Source organism: Crinia signifera, chromosome 1 (assembly GCF_055691185.1).
Source record: "Crinia signifera chromosome 1, ASM5569118v1, whole genome shotgun sequence".
NCBI classification, from domain to species: Eukaryota; Metazoa; Chordata; class Amphibia; order Anura; family Myobatrachidae; genus Crinia; species Crinia signifera.
This window is the reverse complement of record NC_139217.1, coordinates 127,325,355-127,345,091: the sequence shown is the minus strand read 5'-3', so window position 1 is coordinate 127,345,091 and position 19,737 is coordinate 127,325,355. Positions and strand designations below refer to the sequence as shown.

At 42.2% G+C, this 19,737-nt stretch overlaps 1 protein-coding gene across 6 annotated transcripts in view; it reads right to left on the bottom strand.

Annotated features, from left to right (window-relative positions):
• The window catches only part of INPP4B (inositol polyphosphate-4-phosphatase type II B), a 512,352-nt gene that overhangs the window by 314,462 nt on the left and 178,153 nt on the right, over positions 1–19,737 (bottom strand). Inside the window, exon 1 of one of the 6 annotated variants that reach the window (XM_083173238.1) lies at positions 11,610–12,165. The exons of the other annotated variants lie outside the window; for them this stretch is intronic. The gene's annotated coding sequence lies outside the window, so the exon portion shown is untranslated. Of the gene's footprint in view, positions 1–11,609; positions 12,166–19,737 lie in introns of those variants that run through there. 6 annotated transcript variants of the gene reach the window in all.

Here is a 19,737-nt window from a genome sequence, read left to right as displayed (position 1 = left end):
TCATCGGGGGCCGGGGAGGAGGCAGCAACCTGGGTCCGACGCGGGATTAACCCTTCTTTTAACCCTGGAAAGCCAGGTTCCTGGTCCTGGGGTTTTCAAATGGCCACAGACAGAGCACAGAGACCCTGGTTGACCCAGCTACAAACCGGGTTATTTGTGCAGAAAGGGGTATTAGTGGTGGCTTCCAATATACTGTACATGGGCAACCTAAAACTTGTGGTCTTGCTATTGTAGTGGAACTGGCCCAAGCTACCAACTGTCGGGAATGACTGGGGATTTGCATTTAAGCAAGTTGCTTTTAATTTATATAATGCATTTATTATGGATTATAGTTGGATTAATTTGTGCTTAAATACTGTTATTTAGGGATCTTTCCAGCCTCAAAAGTGTAGGAAGCTGACAACACCGTATGGTTGACATACATATGTTTGACATGATCAAAAGGTTGACACAAACATTAGGCCAACATGGTCAACACATGAAAAGGTCGACATAAGTTTTTGACATTTTTTTTTTTACTATTTCATGCCATCCATGCGGACTCCGAATGGGAACGGTAAACCATAGCATAGCGAGTGAAGCAAGCCACACAAGGGTATGCCATGTGCTCAGGTGTGAACACTGACAACAAAGTGTTCAGAGTGAAACAATCACTTCAATCTTTTCATATGTCAACCTTTCCCAAGTCAACCATTTCCGCTGTCTTTTTGGGGTTGATCTATTGACTGTCAACCTAGACATTGTAAGAGGTATACTACAACCAGCAAGTTGACTTAGAACTGATATTAGCCCCTGCAATAAATAAAATTAAAATAAACTTTCCACACCAGCCTTATACTTTTTAAAGTGAAGTATTATTATCCATTTGTACTCTAGCAAGAATGGGAAAAGTTGAATCCCTGAATGGCCAAAGGCTAAAACTTTTTATTGTTTTTTATCACATAAAATGGAAATTAAAAAGCAAAACTATGGTATCAGTGAAGAAAATTCATGCACACAGATGTATGACTAAGGGGTATATTTACTAAAGTGAAGTGTCTCAGAAGTGGGAATATTGCCCTTAGCAACCAATGAGATTCTACTTATCATTTATCTAGCACCTATTACAACAGGAGTGGGGTTATTTTTTTCTATAAAGAGCTATTTGCATATTTATAGCATTTGCTGACCATACAAAATGATCAATTTCACCCAGCATACCGCAGTGCCCTCTATTTTCAGCCAATAGCCTTTCAGTATACTATAACTATAAGGAGGTAACTGAGATCTAGTGAATTATATCTATGCTGTGCTCCATTTAATAATAATAATAATAATAATAATAATAATAATAACATGAATAAAATTAAATTGATCTGCTGAATTCTCGAGTCCCACCTGCCGTTGCATTGACAGGACCAGTCCAAATGATTACGATGGACGTCCCACATCCCTGTTCTAGAAGATAATAGCTAGAATAATAGCTAGAATATGATTGTAAATATACCCCTAAGCATCTTCACATGACAGCATTTCCTAAATTGTCCATTTTAACTTGACTTGAGTTTTAATGTCTCCCAAATTTAGAAACGCATTAGATTAAAATGTTATTTCTCTCTTTGGGTCAGTATTACTAAGCTTGAAAAGTGATAAAATGGAGAGTGATAAACAACCAGCCAATCAGCTCCTACCTGCCATGCCACAGGCTGTGTTTGAAAAATGACAGGTAGAAGCTGATTGGTGATTTATCACTCTCAATTGTATCTCACTTTTCATGGCTTAGTACATCTCGCCCTGTGTGCTGTGTGGCTACTTTTATTTTCATGAAGGATTATCTTAAAAATAGCCCCACAGTAGTTCTTGCTATTACCTCAGTGAGGGTACTGCTGACGTTTAAATCTGTTTTCAAGAACTAAAGATGTTGGAGTTAGCACAATAATCTGATGTACCAAATGCTGTGATGATACCTCCCAACTGTCCCAATTCCAGTGGGACAATCCCACTAATTGGATAGTATCCCGCTGTCCCACCCGCAGGTCACAGTTCCCCATGGGCAGGGGGGAACTAATTAATCCTCCAATGACCATTGGAGGATTACTGATATACAGGATTAAATTTACTAAAATGGGAGTTCTATTAATAGGATGTTGCCCATACCAACCAATCAGATTCTACTTAATTTCTTAAGCAATTTCTAGAAGATAATAGATAAATTCTGATTGGACGCCCATAGCAATATCCCATCTTCAATCCTACATTAAGGAAGTCAGTTGAGATTGCTATTATTTCAGGTAGTCTCTCTGATAATCTTAGCAAGTATGATCTCACCTGCAGTGTGAATGTCAGGGAACTAGACAAGTCTTGTGCGGTTCATCTGAAGACCAATGAAGACCAATGGTGATATGTAAGTTCCAGTCTTATCTTTAGGCTTGCATGAAAGGTGAAAAATGATGTATGCAAAATCATTTTTGCTCACTCATTTTGTTTCAAATGTCTCTGGAGACATTTGTTATTAATTATTTTTGCAGTGCTTGGATCACAAAGATATACTTAACGAAGATTGCTTTTCAGGACATGTTTGCCAGGCCAATACAACTTAAATTGGTTTTAAAGTGGATCTGTCACAATAAATTAACAATGTTTGAGCAAACATGCCTAAACATCACTCTGCACTGATATAGGTTTCAGCTTTCTTCTTTACCCATATCACTTCCATTTCTGACTCTTATTAAAAATAGAATGTGAAGAGCATATTCAAAAAGAATGAAGAAATATAATTAAAAATGTAGTTTAATAGTAGTTAAAACAATAGTTTAACAGTAGTAGTAGTTTTGGGCAATTTTAGGAACATGTCTTAAAACATATAGTATAGTGCAACACTTGTGTCATTATGCAATTTTAGGTTAAAAAAATAAGATTGAGTTAAGAATTTAAAGCGCCATGTACTTGTCCTAGATTTTGAATAGTCAAAGTGTACTTTGCAATATTCGGAAGGACATTGTGCCTTTTGTATGTATTACTTGAAACTCTTGTATATTGTAAATTGTATATCAAAAGTTTAATTGAATAAAATATATTAATAGTAAAAAAAAAAGTCAGTGATGGCCCTCAAGTCTTCACCTGCAGGTCCCTGCTCCTTCCTCCTCTGTTCTTATATTTGTTTGTTATACCTTGTACAGGTTGAGTATCCCTTATCCAAAATGCTCAGGACCAGAAGAATTTTGGATAACAGATTATTCTGTATTTTGTAATATTTTTTATATTTGAATGAGGTATCTTGCATTTATGTTGTACAAACACATTAAACACATGAAAAACACACATATATTTTATTTGTACATGAAATAAGGTTTTAAAACATGAAACAATATTTGTGTACTATCTCTGGTACTGAATTTGAATGCCAAGCAATCATGTCATTGCACATATTTAGTGCTAGTTAGATATCATGTCCCCATTAGTGCCAGTTACATATCATGTCCACAGTAGTGCTAGGTACAGATGCACCCGTAGGATTGACCCCCTAAGTGATAAATCTGGAGGACAAAGCATTTAGTAGTGGCTTCACATTGCCACCTAATTTTTTTTAAACAAAAATATGAACAAAACAATAAGAGTATTCCTCAAAGCAACCTATAAGTCATACACTTGCCTGCTTGTCCATCATTTTTCCCTCTGAGCATGAAAACTTGACATTAGTCATGTGACTAATGCATGTTGTCAAGATTTGATTAACTACATTTTTACACATCATGTCGCCAAAAGCTAAAGTAAAATAATAATATATGAAACAAAGTGATCCCATGCCAAACACAGACTCGAGATCATTGTAATAAAATACATTTCTGATCAACTGGAGGCCATTTAACAAGTCATTTTATAATGAACATGCAAAACACATCAAACAAATTCTAAAGTATTATTGCTTATCCTAAGAAATGTTGCATTAAATCGTTATATTTATGTTCCCCAATTCATAATAAGATGATACGCAAAGTATCATTATGTGCTAAAACCTACTGGGGTTCACTTTGCTATTCTCCACCACCCACCCAGTACTAGCAGTCAGGTCTCCTGTGCCCTGGTGCCAGCTTCCACGTTCCGCAGCAGTGGGGATGGACCATGTGGGAGCGAAAGAGGGGTGGGGCAAGAGAGATGACACAGAGTGAGTGAGAGGCAGGTAGATAGAGAGAGAGGAGTGGGGGGGGGGGGAAGAGGGGGTGAGGGGAAGAGTGCGAATGTAAGTAAGGCAAGGCAAGGCAGGGGGAGAGAGAGCATGGGTTAGAAAAGGGTTGACTTGCACCCTCTATAGTTACGCCACTGCTTTTAAGTGATTCTGGGCAGCCATAAAGTGCACCCACTGATGCAATGATTTGCACCCACAAGATCATCATGTTATGATGGCTACAGAACCATATTTTACAGAAACATCATATAGTACTCACTTGTAGGTAGCAGCCACAATAAACCAAAACTTACTAGACAAAAATAGGAACTATTATACAGTTATTACCCATTCAGTTTTGTAACTAGTAGCTAGGAGGCCCTTGGTAAATGCTCAAGGTGGACCTTCGTAGTTTCCCGGTGGAGCCAAGCAGGGAAACAGCAGACTAGGATGGAGCTGTACAAAATACTTCTCAGAGACACTTCCAGGGCACAGACACACAAAAGTAGCTGCGAGGGTACCCCCATGGACACAACCCTCCACAGGTGAACCCTGTCCTCAGATAAGCAGGAGACAGTGGTCAGTCAGATTGTCCCAGCATTTTGCAACAGACAATGATCCAAGAGTCCGAAAATCCAACTCACAGATTTGGTCTATTCGGACACCGGAACTTGGAAGCTGTAGCTTTGTGGGCCCCCTTGTCCTTGTGGGACCCTAGATATTTTCCACTCTAACCACCCTCTAATTATGACAGCTATGTTATGCCTCTCTACATTCTGAAAAAAGTCATCATGAAGGCAAAAGTGTACAGCGATGTGTCACCATCGGGAAATTGTCCATCCTGTGATATTATATGTCCCATCATCTCTGCAGTTACAATATATATCATTATCTATATATATATATATATATATATATATATATATATATATATATATATATATATATATCCTCCATCATTGTTATGCATTTATCGGCCACACTTAAACTGTAGTAGCAAATTCAGCTTCATCACTCTGTATTAGCACACTTTGGGCCAGATGACCTAAGCTTCAAAAGTGATAAAATGGAGAGTGATAAACAGCCAGCCAATCAGCTCCTACCTGCCATGTCACAGACTGTGTTTGAAAAATGTCAGACAGGAGCTGATTGGCTGGCTGTTTATCAATCTACATTTTATCACTTTTAAAGCTTAGTGCATCTGGCCCTTTGCATGCATAACTGCTGTATTAACAAAGTTCTAAAATGGCCTCTGTAGTAATGCATTCTTCTGGCTCACCTTTGTAGTACAGGTTGGGTATCCCTTATCCGGATATCCCAAAACCTAAATAATCAGAAGACCGTAGGTTTTCAGAATATTCATTTTTTGGGCCCCCCTTACCCCGCACTTTTTTCATACTCACCTCATCCCCCGGAGTCCACGGCAGCCATCGGATTCGTCTTCAGCTGCATCCCCGGTCCCAAGGATGCATTGCGTGGGTGCTTTGGTGACCCGCGCATATGCACAATGCATCATTGGGACTCGGATGATCGCCGTGGATGCCAGGGGACATCATGGACGTTGGGGGACTGCCAGGGGGCCGCAAGGGGACCAGATGAGTATGTAAAAAAAATAGTCCAAAATCCGGAATAATTCCTTATACAAAATGCTCATGGTCCCGAGCATTTTGAATAAGGGATACTCAACCTGTACTACAGATTTTGTTAAGGTTTGCGGCAAGTCGATATAGTTATGTTACTATAGATTTGATCTAACTACCCAGTATGCACTTTAATTATCCTGGTCCAGATTAATACCATTCTCAGATTGGTACTGTATTCTACAAATGAGAAGAGAAAAGAATTCAGGTCCCTGGTACAGCATCTTCTGTGTTTGTTTAGGAATAATAATAAAAAAAGAAAGTTATTTTTAAAAAATAAAAACATATCTGTATGAACCAATTATGACATTGAAAAGCATGAAGTTTTTGCTACATTCGCAATATAATGAGTGGCCCTGTCAGACTGCCGCACAAGCAAATGTTTTCTGTACCCTTGTAATTTATCAGTACTGTACTGAGATTCTTGACTCAATTAAATACTTTCTCCTGGGAATGCAGCTGCCACTGGTGGACATAAAATGTTCTTTACAAAAATAGTCAACTACTAAGAAAGACAAATTGAGCTTGTAAAAAAACAGAATATTTATTTAACGATAATTACATAAAATGAGACTAAAATTAACTAATCATGTGGAATTACCTTATCACAATGGGATAGAGGTTAGCAGTATGGGGTTACATTCTAAAGATATCTTAATCTGTGTGCAGTTTGTATGTTTTCTCCACATTCACATGTTTTTAGCTTTTTGCTACTCCACTGGTTTTCTCCCATTTTATTGTGTGTTTGTGTTCACCAAGACTAGCAATGATGTAAATATGTTGGCACTACATACAAGAAAGTGTTAAGCTCGGTACACACTAGGATAGGGATTCCCAATCTCTTTTGAATCACGGCACCCTAGAGTATCAGAATTTTTTTCACGGCACCCCTAGGCCAAAAAAAAGATAAAAGTAAGTAGATTGTGTTTATATGTAATACTTAAGATGTGTTATGTGGTAAAGGGCAGGATTTGCATCTGTTTGTACACATATTCCAGGATTGGCAGCCACCAGCCCTGTTTTTTTCCATAAATAATTGACCATAAATAATTTGCATTGGTCCTGAACTATCAACCTATGGCACCCCTGCAAGTGTCCCAAGGCACCCCAGGGAGCCATGACATACAGTTTGGGAACCACTGCACTAGGAGATATATCGTTAACCCGTCAGCGTGTGTGTGTACCTAAAAAATGTCTGTGAGTGACATTGTTTACAGACATATTGCGTCGGCTGCGCAGCACAGCCATTGGCGATACACAAATATCTTGGCACATCTGGCTGTTTGTACAAGCAGTGAACAAAAACATTTTACACTTTAGGTACACTATTAGCAGAATTGTTGCAGTTTTTCTTACTTTTGTTCCTAAACCAACAATTCAAAAACCCACCATGTAAAAAGAGAATCATTTCAACTAAACACGTTTCAATCCCCATTCAGTACTGCAAAGTGTCCAAGAGTAGTAGGCTATTACATTATCATAAATACCTATACATGCATCTTCATTATCTAAAGCCTGTTTTCAGGCTTTTCACACATTTCCCATATGCGCTAAGCAATGGCAATGCTGGCCTTTGGTGGAGATGGTAATGGAGATTGGATCCCTCCCAGCACCCATGCATCTGCCTGTGCATGCTCAGAGCGATACCGCAGCCTGAGGGCATCACAAAGGGATGCTCTTTTTAAGGCGAGCTGTCATTTGTGATACTTATGTTAGTACACAAGTGATTAGTATAATTGTGGATTGATACACCATGCCCTCAATTATTCCCCTACAAAGAGAATACAGATGTATAGCTGGGCTCATACTCAATGGTTTACCCCAAAAGAGAATGCAGAGGTATAGCTGGACACAGTGGCGTAACTAGATACATGTGGGCCCCATAGCAAAAGTTTGTAAGGGCCCCTATTCATCCACTAATGGTGAAAAATGTATATAGCACATGATAATTTGACAGGCAAAGTGGGCCCCTCTCAGCTCTGGGCCCCATAGCAGCTGCACCCCCTGCACCTATGGTAGTTACGCCCTTGGCTGGACATACACAATACCTACAATTCTTTATGGTTTAGAAACTCACTTGTTATAAATTGTGCTTTTATAATATGCTCATGCTTATCAATGCATTCAACCTTGAAAACATAATAGAGTTAACACTGTAAACAACTCCAGTTTGTTCTCATCCATATGGAAACTATTTAATTATTTACATAAAATGATTGAATGTAACCAATTCCATTTGCTTACATTTCATGTCATCCAAGTGCTGAGAAAATAATTTATGGGGGAGTTGTAAATGGATGAAACACATACTGTACATTAAAGTATTTGTAAAGATGCTACACAGAGATCTGAAGAAAAAAGTAATAAACACACAGACTATGTGAAACCTAGATTTCACATCTTTGTCCATATGATGCTTATGTATAAATCATTAATAACAAAAGGTACCTCTAAATTAACTAATGTATTGGCTAATTCAGTTCCTCGTGTGACTTTTACTAAACACATTGCTTTAAAATTCCAGTGCCCTGAAAGGTCACCAGCTTAAACATCAGAACTGATTCAGAAATGGTTCAGAGTGGGATTTAAGTGCGGCTGCAGCTCTAACAAAGGAGCTCTGCCCCTAACCATTGGCTCAGTCCCAGGGGACCTGCTAACACCTGGAATAGGGCACAGGATGGCACCGCTCAACCTGAGCTGCAGCACTGGATCACATGACCCTGATCCACTGGCAGGTGTCACAGCTGGAGCATTGCCAAGTCACTGTGGGCTCTGGTGCTTGTAGACTGGTTAAGGTTGAATGCACGCTGTCTCTCCTGCCAACTGGCTACTTCCTCCTGTTATACTAAATCTTCACCATTAATAGCCTCCTTTCCTTGATGGATTAGGTTCACCAATTACCAGGATGCCACCTGGACTTACAAATGGACAGGTCAGCTCATGGAGGTTAAGCATGACAATAAGAAGCAGACTAGAAAGATTGGCTCACGCCAGATACCAAAGGCATACACCAACCACCACTCCTGTAGAAGGAATTCTTACATAATAGGAAGCAAATGCAACAATGTACAGGATGATATGCAATATAATAAAATTATATTTAGACAAGTGCAACAATGCACAGGATGGTAAATAAAGATGGTAGAATAATATGTGAGAAATGCAGCAATGCACAGGATGGAATGCTAACCAACAACAAAATAAATGTTCCAAGGAACTAAGCTTAGCTCGGAGCCAGGGACGCACTGCTAGTGCACAGGCTGGAAGAGTAAGGATGCCCACGGGAATACAGGAAGCCACTCACGACAGCACCAACCAGGGAAAGGCAAAAACCTTTAACCAGCATCCTGCCTAACCGCTGAGACAGAATTTTTTCGTAATCTCACCACTCAGCTGGTGCTGGTAATGTCAGGATGCCTCAAGAAGCCAGACTAGCAGTGGCGCTGATGCCCCTGCCTAGAGATGCTGGGCGAACATCTGCGACCTGAGCGCGGACACCACCCACCGAAGCACCAGCCCTAACAGTGAATAACCGCCTCCTAACCTCTCCCATTCCTAGCTCCAAGATTTTGGTCATTGTGTTCCTTATCTCTGGAAATCCCTACCCCTCCCTATCAGACTCTCCACCTCTCTGTAAAACTTTAAACAGGCTCAAGTCCCATTTCTTCATAAACCCAGCCATCTCTCATCCTAACCTTCTGATAATGCTCACACCCCTTCTGTGTCATCCCTGTCTGCTCCTCTCCTTAATAATTTAAGCTCTCACGAGCACGGCCCTCCATCCTCAAGGGCTTTTTCCTCTCTTATACTATATATTTATTATTTACACCTAACCTTAGATCTCTGCCACCCATATATTTATTTCTTTGTCTTGTCCCCTGGTGTAACTATCTTTATTACCATGTACTTGTCCTAAATTGCCTTGTACTTTAAGTCACTGTTTTCTTGGTTTTATTCATTCATTTATTCTGTAGGTGCTGCAAAACCCTTGTGGTGTCAATAAATATATAATATTATCTAGATTATTTCTAAGCCAGGTCATGATAAATATACACACATATGCACATACACCCCCCATAGTTTTTTGGGGTGGAGTGGGGGGGGGGGGGGGGCACGTACAAGCTATTTTGCAATCTTAAACTCAAAGGATTGGTTTAAACCCCGAATTCCAACCATGGGTGGAACTACACAAGTCTAATTATTACCAGGAAAATATTTTCCTGTTGATTTTCCTGCCCCTCCCCTTAGCTTCATGTTCCACCTCATAGGGTGCACCATAGAAAAGTATTGTAAAAGATAGTCATGTAACTTTAGACTAAACTTAACTGACGGATGAAACCAGTTCAAGAAAATGGTGCTACTAGCAAGCCCCAAGATATCTAAACCACATTGGATTTATAAATCAGAATATTTTAGTGACCACTGTACAATTTATTTGTATAAACATTCACAAGCAAGAATATATAACTAGTCTATTGTGTAGGTGGTGTAACCATAGGGACACATTCCCAATCATTTTTATGGAAAAACCTGCCTACTTAACACACCATGTACCAGGTACATTTAGAAAATTGTTCTTATGCGTAAAAGTAGGATGCAGGAGTTGTTTGAAAATGTCTGGAAAATGAGACATCGTAACAAAAACTTGGAAGGCTGGTCATAAAAATAACATGCTAGCACACATAAATATTGCAAATCTATCCCATGGGAAACCATTACCTTTAGGGAGTTGAAGATCTGCCTTGACAGCAGTAAAAGTATACAACTGAAATGTTGCAATTATGTTTTAGTACTCCTGTGATAACACAAATCAGAATTTTAACACTTCTTTCAGGGAGCGGACCAGAAAATATTAAAAAAAACCAAAGAGGTGTTTATGTAAGGTGAGTAGTCCTAATAGATTTCCATAGTACAATAAAGTTAAGTGAGGAATAGAACACCTGTAATCCTATTCTTAATTAACAGATTTACACATACTAAAACAGGTGTACCCCCAGCCAAGATAAAAGGCAAGTAAATGATATTATAATATAGCATGTACTGAAAGTAATAAAAGTATAATAGAATATTTACAAATATCTAACTTTTCTTTTTCCACTGATTATTTTATTAGAAGTTATTGATTAATCTCATTTTCAGCAAAGAGTAAGACGAATGGAATCTTGACAGTAAAACACATTTCAGTAATCAGAACTTTAAAATGTGCCATCCCATTGCGTGCCAAATATATTTAATGAAGTGTATTGGAAACAGCCCTGCATTTATTTATCGTAGTGACTAAAAAAAAAAAAAAAAGAAAACTCAAGAACAGCAATTAAGCCTTATTATAAAACTTGGCTGGAAAGAAAACTACAGCCAGATGGAGCGTCTGCCCGTGACATTTCAATGGGATAAGGGTCATGGTTGGTTCAAGCCCTGTATAAGTCAATGGTGCCATTCATCTGCCAGAGATAGGTCACCTACAACAACAATAGCCATGATGTATCCGAGAGTGCTATAAATGCAAAGTTAATGTAACCTGCTCTATAGTTTATCATGATTTCCTTCAAGGCAGCAATGAAGTCATCATTGCAATCCGATTCAAGTGTCCTTAACATGGTTGTGATTTCACCTTGAAAACCTATCCTGTTACACATCAGCAATAGTACATAATGGATTCCATCTTAGCGTGCATCTGTTATTGATCTCTTCTAACTGCTTCCAACTGTTGTATCTCTCCATGAACTAACAGTAGCTCCTTCACACTCAGCACAAATCCCCCAGGAAATCAAGATTTTTTTTTTTTTCCCCTGTTCCTAGCATTTCTTCCCCGTATGCGTCCTTACCTTTCTGCATCCTCTCCTGATGACAAAAGCAACTAGCACATCTCTTTCAAGTGCTGCACATTTGGATTAAACAGGAAACGCATTGCCACAATAATATCTCTCGTGCAGGCAGAAGCAATGTGCTGTATCGCAGCAGCTGTGTAGCGAGGAGACCAGAGTGAGATCTTGCCAGTCATGTCAACACCTGCCGCTGCATTCTAGAATCCACACCGTGTCCATTCAACTCTCTGTCTTGTGAATCAACATTAAACAGATAGAACAAAAAGGGTAATTTATATGTACACAGACGCCACTTAACCTTCTTCTGCCAAACAGCTGACACACCTGATATTCCTACAATATATGTCTGTGGCAAAATAAGAAAGGATATAGGAACTTTGTACAGCTTCAGCAACACCTAAACTCCAAAAAAGACATTTGATAAAAAATAATCAGAAAGGTTATAGTGATGTACATCCACGTACAGCGATAGAGGGATAAATGGCTTTGTGAGAGTAGGAGTACAGAAACAAGTGTGACAGATCTGTCACACTAGATGAACCGAACTGTTGTATTGTCTGCGTGGCACAGCTCAGAGTATTCAGCCTCCTGTGTTTGCTCAGTACTCTATAAAACACAGCTTTCCTCTACTACACAAGCTGCAGGAACTGCCTCTCTAGCAGTTTCAGAAAATGCACCAATTCATTTTTTAATTTAGGGATTGTAATAATCCCGTGTTAAGGAGTCAGCCATAAACAAATTAGAAAAAAACTAAACCCCCCCCCAATGATGCCAAAGAACAGATAAAGTAGCAACCAATCAGATGCTTGCTGTTACCTGTATTTTAGAGTCTGTGTTTGAAAAAAGACAAGGCTGATTGGCTGAATACTTTATCTTTTTCTCTCTCTAGAGGGCCAGATGTACTAAGCTTTGGAAGTGATAAAATGGAGAGTGAAAAACTGCCAGCCAATCAGCAGCTGACTGACATGTTACAGGCTGGGTTTGAATAAAGACAGTAAGGAGCTGATTGGCTGGTGGTTTATCACTCTCAATTTTATCACTTTCCAGGGCTTAGTACATCTCACCCTCTCTCTCTCTAAGCTAACATTCTAGGCAGTACTGTAACTAGATATTTTGATGCCCTGTGCCAGAAATGGAATTTGCTCTCCCCGGCAACAAAATAACAACAGTGAGTACCAAAAATATAGAGGTATGGCTTCACAAGGGAAGGGCGTGGTCACATTATAGAACCAATAATGCCCATGGGAGTAGCGCCCCTTACACACATAATGCCCACAGGACAAGTGCCGCTTATGGACACATTGTGCACAGGAGTAGTGTGTCCCCCCCCCCCCCCCCCCGTGTCAGTCTGACAATCCTTCTTCACAGTTTTAGCTATCTCCACCTCACCCCTCCCCCCAGTGTCAGCCTTTCCCCCTTCTCCAGTGTCAGCCATGTCCCCCTTCTCTCATTTTTACATACTATTTTTTTTGGGCTGCCAGTGCCCACTGCTGCTTCTGCTGCTCTGTCCTCCATTCTCCATAGGCAATGACAGCTCCCCTCCAAGCTGCACTGTGCTCCCCAGCCGACATCCTCCTCAGTTAGTCACAGCACCACCTGCTGCTAATAAGAGCGCTGAGTCTAGGAAACAGAGGTGGAGCACCAATCAGCATCAGCACAGCGCTCCCCCTCTGTGTCCTAGACTCAGCGCTCTGCTCGGCAGGTGGTGCTGTGATTGCCTGGGGACTTATTGGCTGGGGAGCACAGTGCATCATGGAGGGGGCACTCTGTCACTGGCTGTGGCCAGGAGAGTCGGGGGACTAGGTGTGTGCCAATGGTATGCCTACAGTGCAGATGAGCTGTGGGCAAGGCACAGCTGGCACACACCTAGTTACAGCCCTGAGTCTTGGAACTGAGGAGCAGATTTATCAACACAGGTATAGTACTTATCTGACCAGCACTTACCTACCCCCCCCCCCCATACCTTTGGCAGCCTGATTCAGTTGAACAAGTGTAGAAAAGCATACTTATTTGGCACTGCTTGGCTAGCGGCAGTAAACCCCCCCCCCCCCCCCAACATCATAAACTTCAGCAAAAGTACATAATGGGGTAAATATACTAAGATGGGACGATTTCTAAGATGAGGATGGCACGTTGCCCATAGCAACCAATCAGATTCTACCTCTTATTTATTTAGCACCGTCTAGAAGATAATAGAATCTGATTAGTTGCTATGGGCAACATAACTCCCATCTGAGTAAATTTAACCCAATGATTCCTTACACAGGGTTTTCCTAAATACATCCCTAAAACGGTAAGAGGCTCGGTTTCCATGTGAAAGACAGCCACTGTAGGGGACTATGTATCCAGTTGTCGGACTGCGGTCTGAACCCTATTCACCAAAATCCAAACAAACAATTGCAGCGATTATAAGTACATAGGCCCCATAGTCCTGGCAAAGAATGCATGGCCATCTACTATGAATACTTGCTGTCATAATATCATCAGACCCTTCACCATGACCCCTGCTCTCTCTATCAATCTAGTCTGCACCAACCAAATAGAATTAGGGAAGTGAGTAGCAAGGTGGCAGTCCGGTCATCTCAGGAAACCTAACTTTCAGAATACAGGTAAAGCATTTCAAATGAACCACTATTTATAATGAACCACTATTTATAATGAACCACTATTTATAATGAACCACTATTTATAATGAACCACTATTTATAATGAACCACTATTTATAATGAACCACTATTGGTGCAGTGATATTTGTACTTTTAGTAAATTTCCAAGGTCTTTGAGTTATGCTTTATATTTCATATGAAGTATATTTTTTGATCGCACACTATACTGGGATGTGTATTATAAATTGGTGTGCAATTTTAGACCACCTCTCTTCTAGTATGAGCTTTGGACAAGCCCATGTTGTAGGTATGATCATGGCACATGTATGTGAATGACTAGCCAGATGCCTGGCAATTGACTTGATGGGGAAATTTCCCATTATTTCAGCATTAAATTTAATGAACATATAAAATGGGCAACATTTCTCCCCAAAGGTGTGCGGTTGATAGGTAGAAAGTGTAGACAGTCTATAGGTCGACATAAGCAAAAAGGTGGACATGGAAATGGTCAAAACATGTAAAAGGTCAACATGTCTGTTTCATGTTGGTTTGTGTGCCAATATGTAGGTTTCAGCAAATGGACCCCAAATTAGTGTACCACTTTCATCCCCCCACCTCCCGGCATGATTTGCTGCGCTCGACACACTTTACCATTCCCAATAAGGGTCTATGTAGACGGTAAAGTATGAAAGAGTTCAACAAAATAACCTTATCACGTGTCGCCCATTTTCATGTCAACTATTTTCTTGTGTAGACCTTTTGTCTATGTTGACCTTATCAGTGTCAACAACTTACTGCATTGGGAAGCACAGTCAACTAATGTAGCCGTGGCAATCTCTGCGGCTACTGAATAATCCCCTTAATGTTTCTGTCAAGCAAAGCACACAATGCACACTTACTCCATAGCTGCGTGCAGGAACATATGCTAAACTTGTCAGATTGAGATTGTACATTTAGTACAGATTACCTCTACAAAAAATAACCAGCAACATGGCTATGCTAAGCAACTGTACAATGCAGTAACATGCACATTAGGGTGGCCGATCCAAGGATTTGGCCCTAAAATTGCCAGGATTTGAATCCCGGGATTGGAGCAGTGTTAAATGGTCAGAGGTCACATTGGGCAGCCTGCCAGCCACACCCCCGCACTACCGGCCTCACCGCGATGCTCCAGGCCGCACTCCCGCACCTAGCAGCAACACCTATCACATGAATAAATGTGCAGGTGGACTGTTTTGGGGGGTTGGGCTTTCTATTTTTATTATTAGGGAGGCCAATCCAGGATTTTGGGAATCCTAGGATTGAGCATTTTTCAATCCCAGAACCCAGGATAGAAAAAATGCACCAGGATTGCCATCCTTAACGCATATACTGTATGTCATCTCTCCAATTAATTCTACCACAGTAATTTAAGCTTTCATGTCTTGAATTGCTGGTTCATCAAGAGTTAATCTACTGTAGTAATTGTTTTTGCATTAGATACTGTATATAAGACCAGACTGTAACGATCAGATCAGGTGATCGATCAAATTAACGTATGCCTCCTGTTATGATTATCTGTTCAATCAATGTATGTCTGGTATGTTTGGTAAAATCATGCCGCCTGTGATTATTATGTGGGAGATCAGAACATGTCATGTATTATGTGTGTGGACTATTGGTGACCCAGGGAGTGTAGCCATCTGTGGACTCCTCTGGAGTTAGGATGTAAGATAAGATCTGAGACCCCTCATAAACCAGATTGGGGGGGAGAGCAATAGTGTCCAGCCAACAGGCCAAAAGGTGCTCTGGCCCTGCACTAAATCACCTCTTATCACTTGAGGAATGTAGAAAATCTACTTCAAAGCAGGGACAAATTCTTTATGGGAAAGATCCTATATCTAGGGACCTTCACTAGGCTCAGCAAGGGAATGGTTAAAAATCCCAAGGGTGGGAGGGATGAGGGAGTCTGCAAGGTATAACTAAGACTCTTCTCCCTATAGTCAGCGTCACTACCTGGGGGTCTAGCAAAACAGGCTGTAGGCGACGAGAGATTTCTTGTGGAGGACCCCCCCACTTCAGGATTGTAGGATACGATTCTGTCTTTTTTTCCTTTTATTTTATTTCTGAAATTTGCATTTAAAAATTGTTGTGTGTACTTTTAAAATCATTGTAATGTCTTGTAGCCATATTGTTTAAAGCTCTGTAGTATTTCTAGGAATAAATAATACATATTCCCAGTTCTGGTTCTGTGTTCCTAAGACTCATTAGCCTCGGAAGAGAACGGCTGAAAAACGTTACCATTGTTATCTTGTATTGTGTGGTCAGGGGCGAGCCAAGCCGCCCCTTGCGCAGTTTCAGGCGCTAAAATCAGGTTTTGGCTGGTGGCAGTGTACCTCAAGGAAAGGACCCGAGTGTCCTGAGTGAACCCCAGTCACGGCCGGCGCTGCTCAGATTGACGTATCGGAGCAGGCGACCGGTGGGACCGTGACATTTGGTGGCAAGCGGTGGGGTGGAGAATTCATTTTTCTCTTTAAGAACTTAAGTGAGTGTGGGTAGAATTTTGTGAGAAATACCCACATCACCAGAATCAGAACTCAGAGCTTTACTATAGTTTTAAAAGTCACACAGTGGATGCAATTTCTGTTCCCTCCCTTCTCTTGTTTTTCTTTCCTATCATTTTATTTGACAAGTGTGAGACTCCGGATGGCTGATTACCAGCAGATGAGGAGAGATGACCTGGCGGTCGTGTGTGTGCGGAGGAATATCCCTTGGTCTGGCCAGAGTAGAAAACGTATGATTCAGGCACTAGTGGATGCCGATCGGACTCTAGCTGCTGGAGGAAACCAGTCCATGGACAATCCTACCCCAGGGGCTCAGTCAGCACTGGACAGTACAAACGATGCCGCGCCAGGGTTAAACCCTTCTGCTGGACCCAGCAAGTCTACACTGCCGAGCGACCTTCTAGCTGTTATCGGGCAAATTAAGAATGTGAACCCCGTATTCGCTTTGCAGCTGGTGCAGCACTGCCAAGCCATTGTCGACAGAGAGGCTGCGGAGCGCAAAGCCACTGTGGACAGAGAGGCTGCGGAGCGTCAGGCCGAGCGTGAGTACCAGTTGGAACTGGTGAGGCTCAGGGGGCTGATCGCTGTTGGTGAACCAGTGGAGGATGATACAGGGCATCATGATGGCGAACCTTTACGTGAGACTTTATCTGCCGTGGCTACTGAGTTAGCAGGAGATGGGCTTCGTACTGAACTTTTACTGTCTGCGGAAGTAAATAATGTGTTGGATCATGGTGTGGACTCTGTTATCAATCATGGGGAGCCTAACAAGGGACAGAGGTCCCAAATGACCGCTGACGCGAATTTCACCGGACCGCGTCAGGCACAGTTCCCTGTCTTGAAAGCAGACAGAGGAAGCCAAGTGAGTGTCAGCTTGGTTGTGAGTAATGAGCTGGCCCTGGACACTACAGCCGATGCTCAGAGAGGTGACATCTCTGCTAGCACCAGGGAGACTGTAGGATGTGTGGCAGTCAGGGAGACTGCAGAGTACCAATCCCCTACAGCACCAGAAGAGCCCAGTGAGTATTCTGACCCATATGGTGATGATTATCCGTTTAGGCTTATGAGCCCAGAAGAACTCACTACAGAATGTCAGCTGCAAGGTATCTCCTGCCCCAACAAGTCCCGCTGGGAGATGATCAAGCGGCTCACCCGTGCACGAAATGATGAGCGCAATGGTTTTGGCATGTATCGCGGTGAGTTCCTAACCTGGGGTCCCGATGCGACTCCTTGGTTACTGCTGAGAGACCTGACGGACTGTTTTGAAATAGCGCAGCAATATGCTTATGATTGTAAAAAGCTCGATACTCCATGGTGGAAAGAGCAGTGCCGCTGGGCAGAGGCTGAAAGGAATCGCCTGGAACAGCTTCTATCACCAGCTATGGAACACACGACACAGCCTACCGGGGTTTCCCTCATGGACATGGTACCCGGGCCTGCTACAATCGGTGTGGAACCTGTTCCAGAGACCTCACATCACAAGGTCCAGTTTAAACTGCTGGAAGATGTGAGCAGCATGTTCCCTCCCGTTGCTCCAGATTTGTTGCCGGAAGCGGCTGGCTGCATAGTGAAAGTATGCAGGGGAGAGACTATGTCGGAAATAGGGATGGGACTTTCTGACTGTATGCACACAAGTATGTGTGGGACTACTGATGTGGGACTTTTATTAACTCCACACATATCTGTCGCTAACCCTTCTGAACCATATGATGCATCTCAGGTAGTATGTAACCATGCTGAACATTGCAATGTTGTTATTTTGTGTGAAGCCCCTGGGATGATCTGTGATAGTGCCGTACCTTCGGTACAGGTGAAGGGTGAGTTAGAGACAGGTATAGTGGGTAATCCTTGCCAGTTTGTGGGGTTAAATGAATGCCCTAATCTAGTTGGGAATGAGACACCCTCACTCATCAGTGGTAGGAGTGCTGATGGTGATGTCATTAAGGTTGCTGTGCTAGACGTTAACCCTGTTCCTCCAGTGATGTCTGGTTGTGACATGGTGCCCGGGGACGCTAACTGCAGAAATGGGACAGATCTGAGTTGGTTGCAGGCAGAGCATGTACCTGCCAATAAGTTACTGGTGACAACATGCTCAGATAACGTCATTCCTGCTCAGAGACAATGGGATCCAGATATAGCGGGTTTGCCACGGTGCAATTGTAAGCCAGCAGGATGGGCCCCATGTGTTGTGGAAGATGCACAGGCTAATTTGCAGGTATTGCAGGATGTCTCCCCAGGTTATGATAGTGATGTTGCTGTTGATAATGTGATGTCTTGCGCTACTGTGGGAACTGTGGTACCAGGTATAATAAGTGACCTGGTGGGCCCTGTGTGCACTGTAGACCTGTCAGATAGGGAGAGAGTGTCCCTTACTGCAGCTTTCCCCCCAAACCCCCCTCCTTACTGTAGCCACACAAACACAGATACAGGAACACAGCAGGGGTTCCCTCCAGACACTGAGAACTCTCCAGAGAGTGCATTTTTCCAGCATCACTGGATAACGGATGCCTCTCCTGAGAACCTCAGTGGCACCACCCCAGGCACAGAACCTGCGGGTCTGGGAGGGAAGGTCAGGCTCAGGAAGGTGTCCTGGACTGACATGGAAAGCTTGGCTTTCCACGCAGAACTGAGAATCAACCCTGCACAGGCTGCCCCATACCTGGGAAGTGGGAAAGATACACCTGGGTGCAGTGAGAGGGTTGTTTCAGGAATAGAGCCAGTGGCTAGTAGGGAAGCTGCTGTGTGTAACCAGAAGGGTGGGAGGGCCCGTGAAGAACAGGTAAACTCAGCTCCATTAACCTCAGAAAAGCTGAGCTGGGATGTTCCCAAGACAGGGGACAATGACCTGCTGGTATTCCCCCTTGCAGAAACGTGCCCCCCTTCGCAATTCACACACACAGACAAAGAGGGAGAATCTCCTCACAAAAGGATGAGGTGTGAGGTGTTGAGTGAGTGGACCTTCCCCCCAGTGAAGGGGAG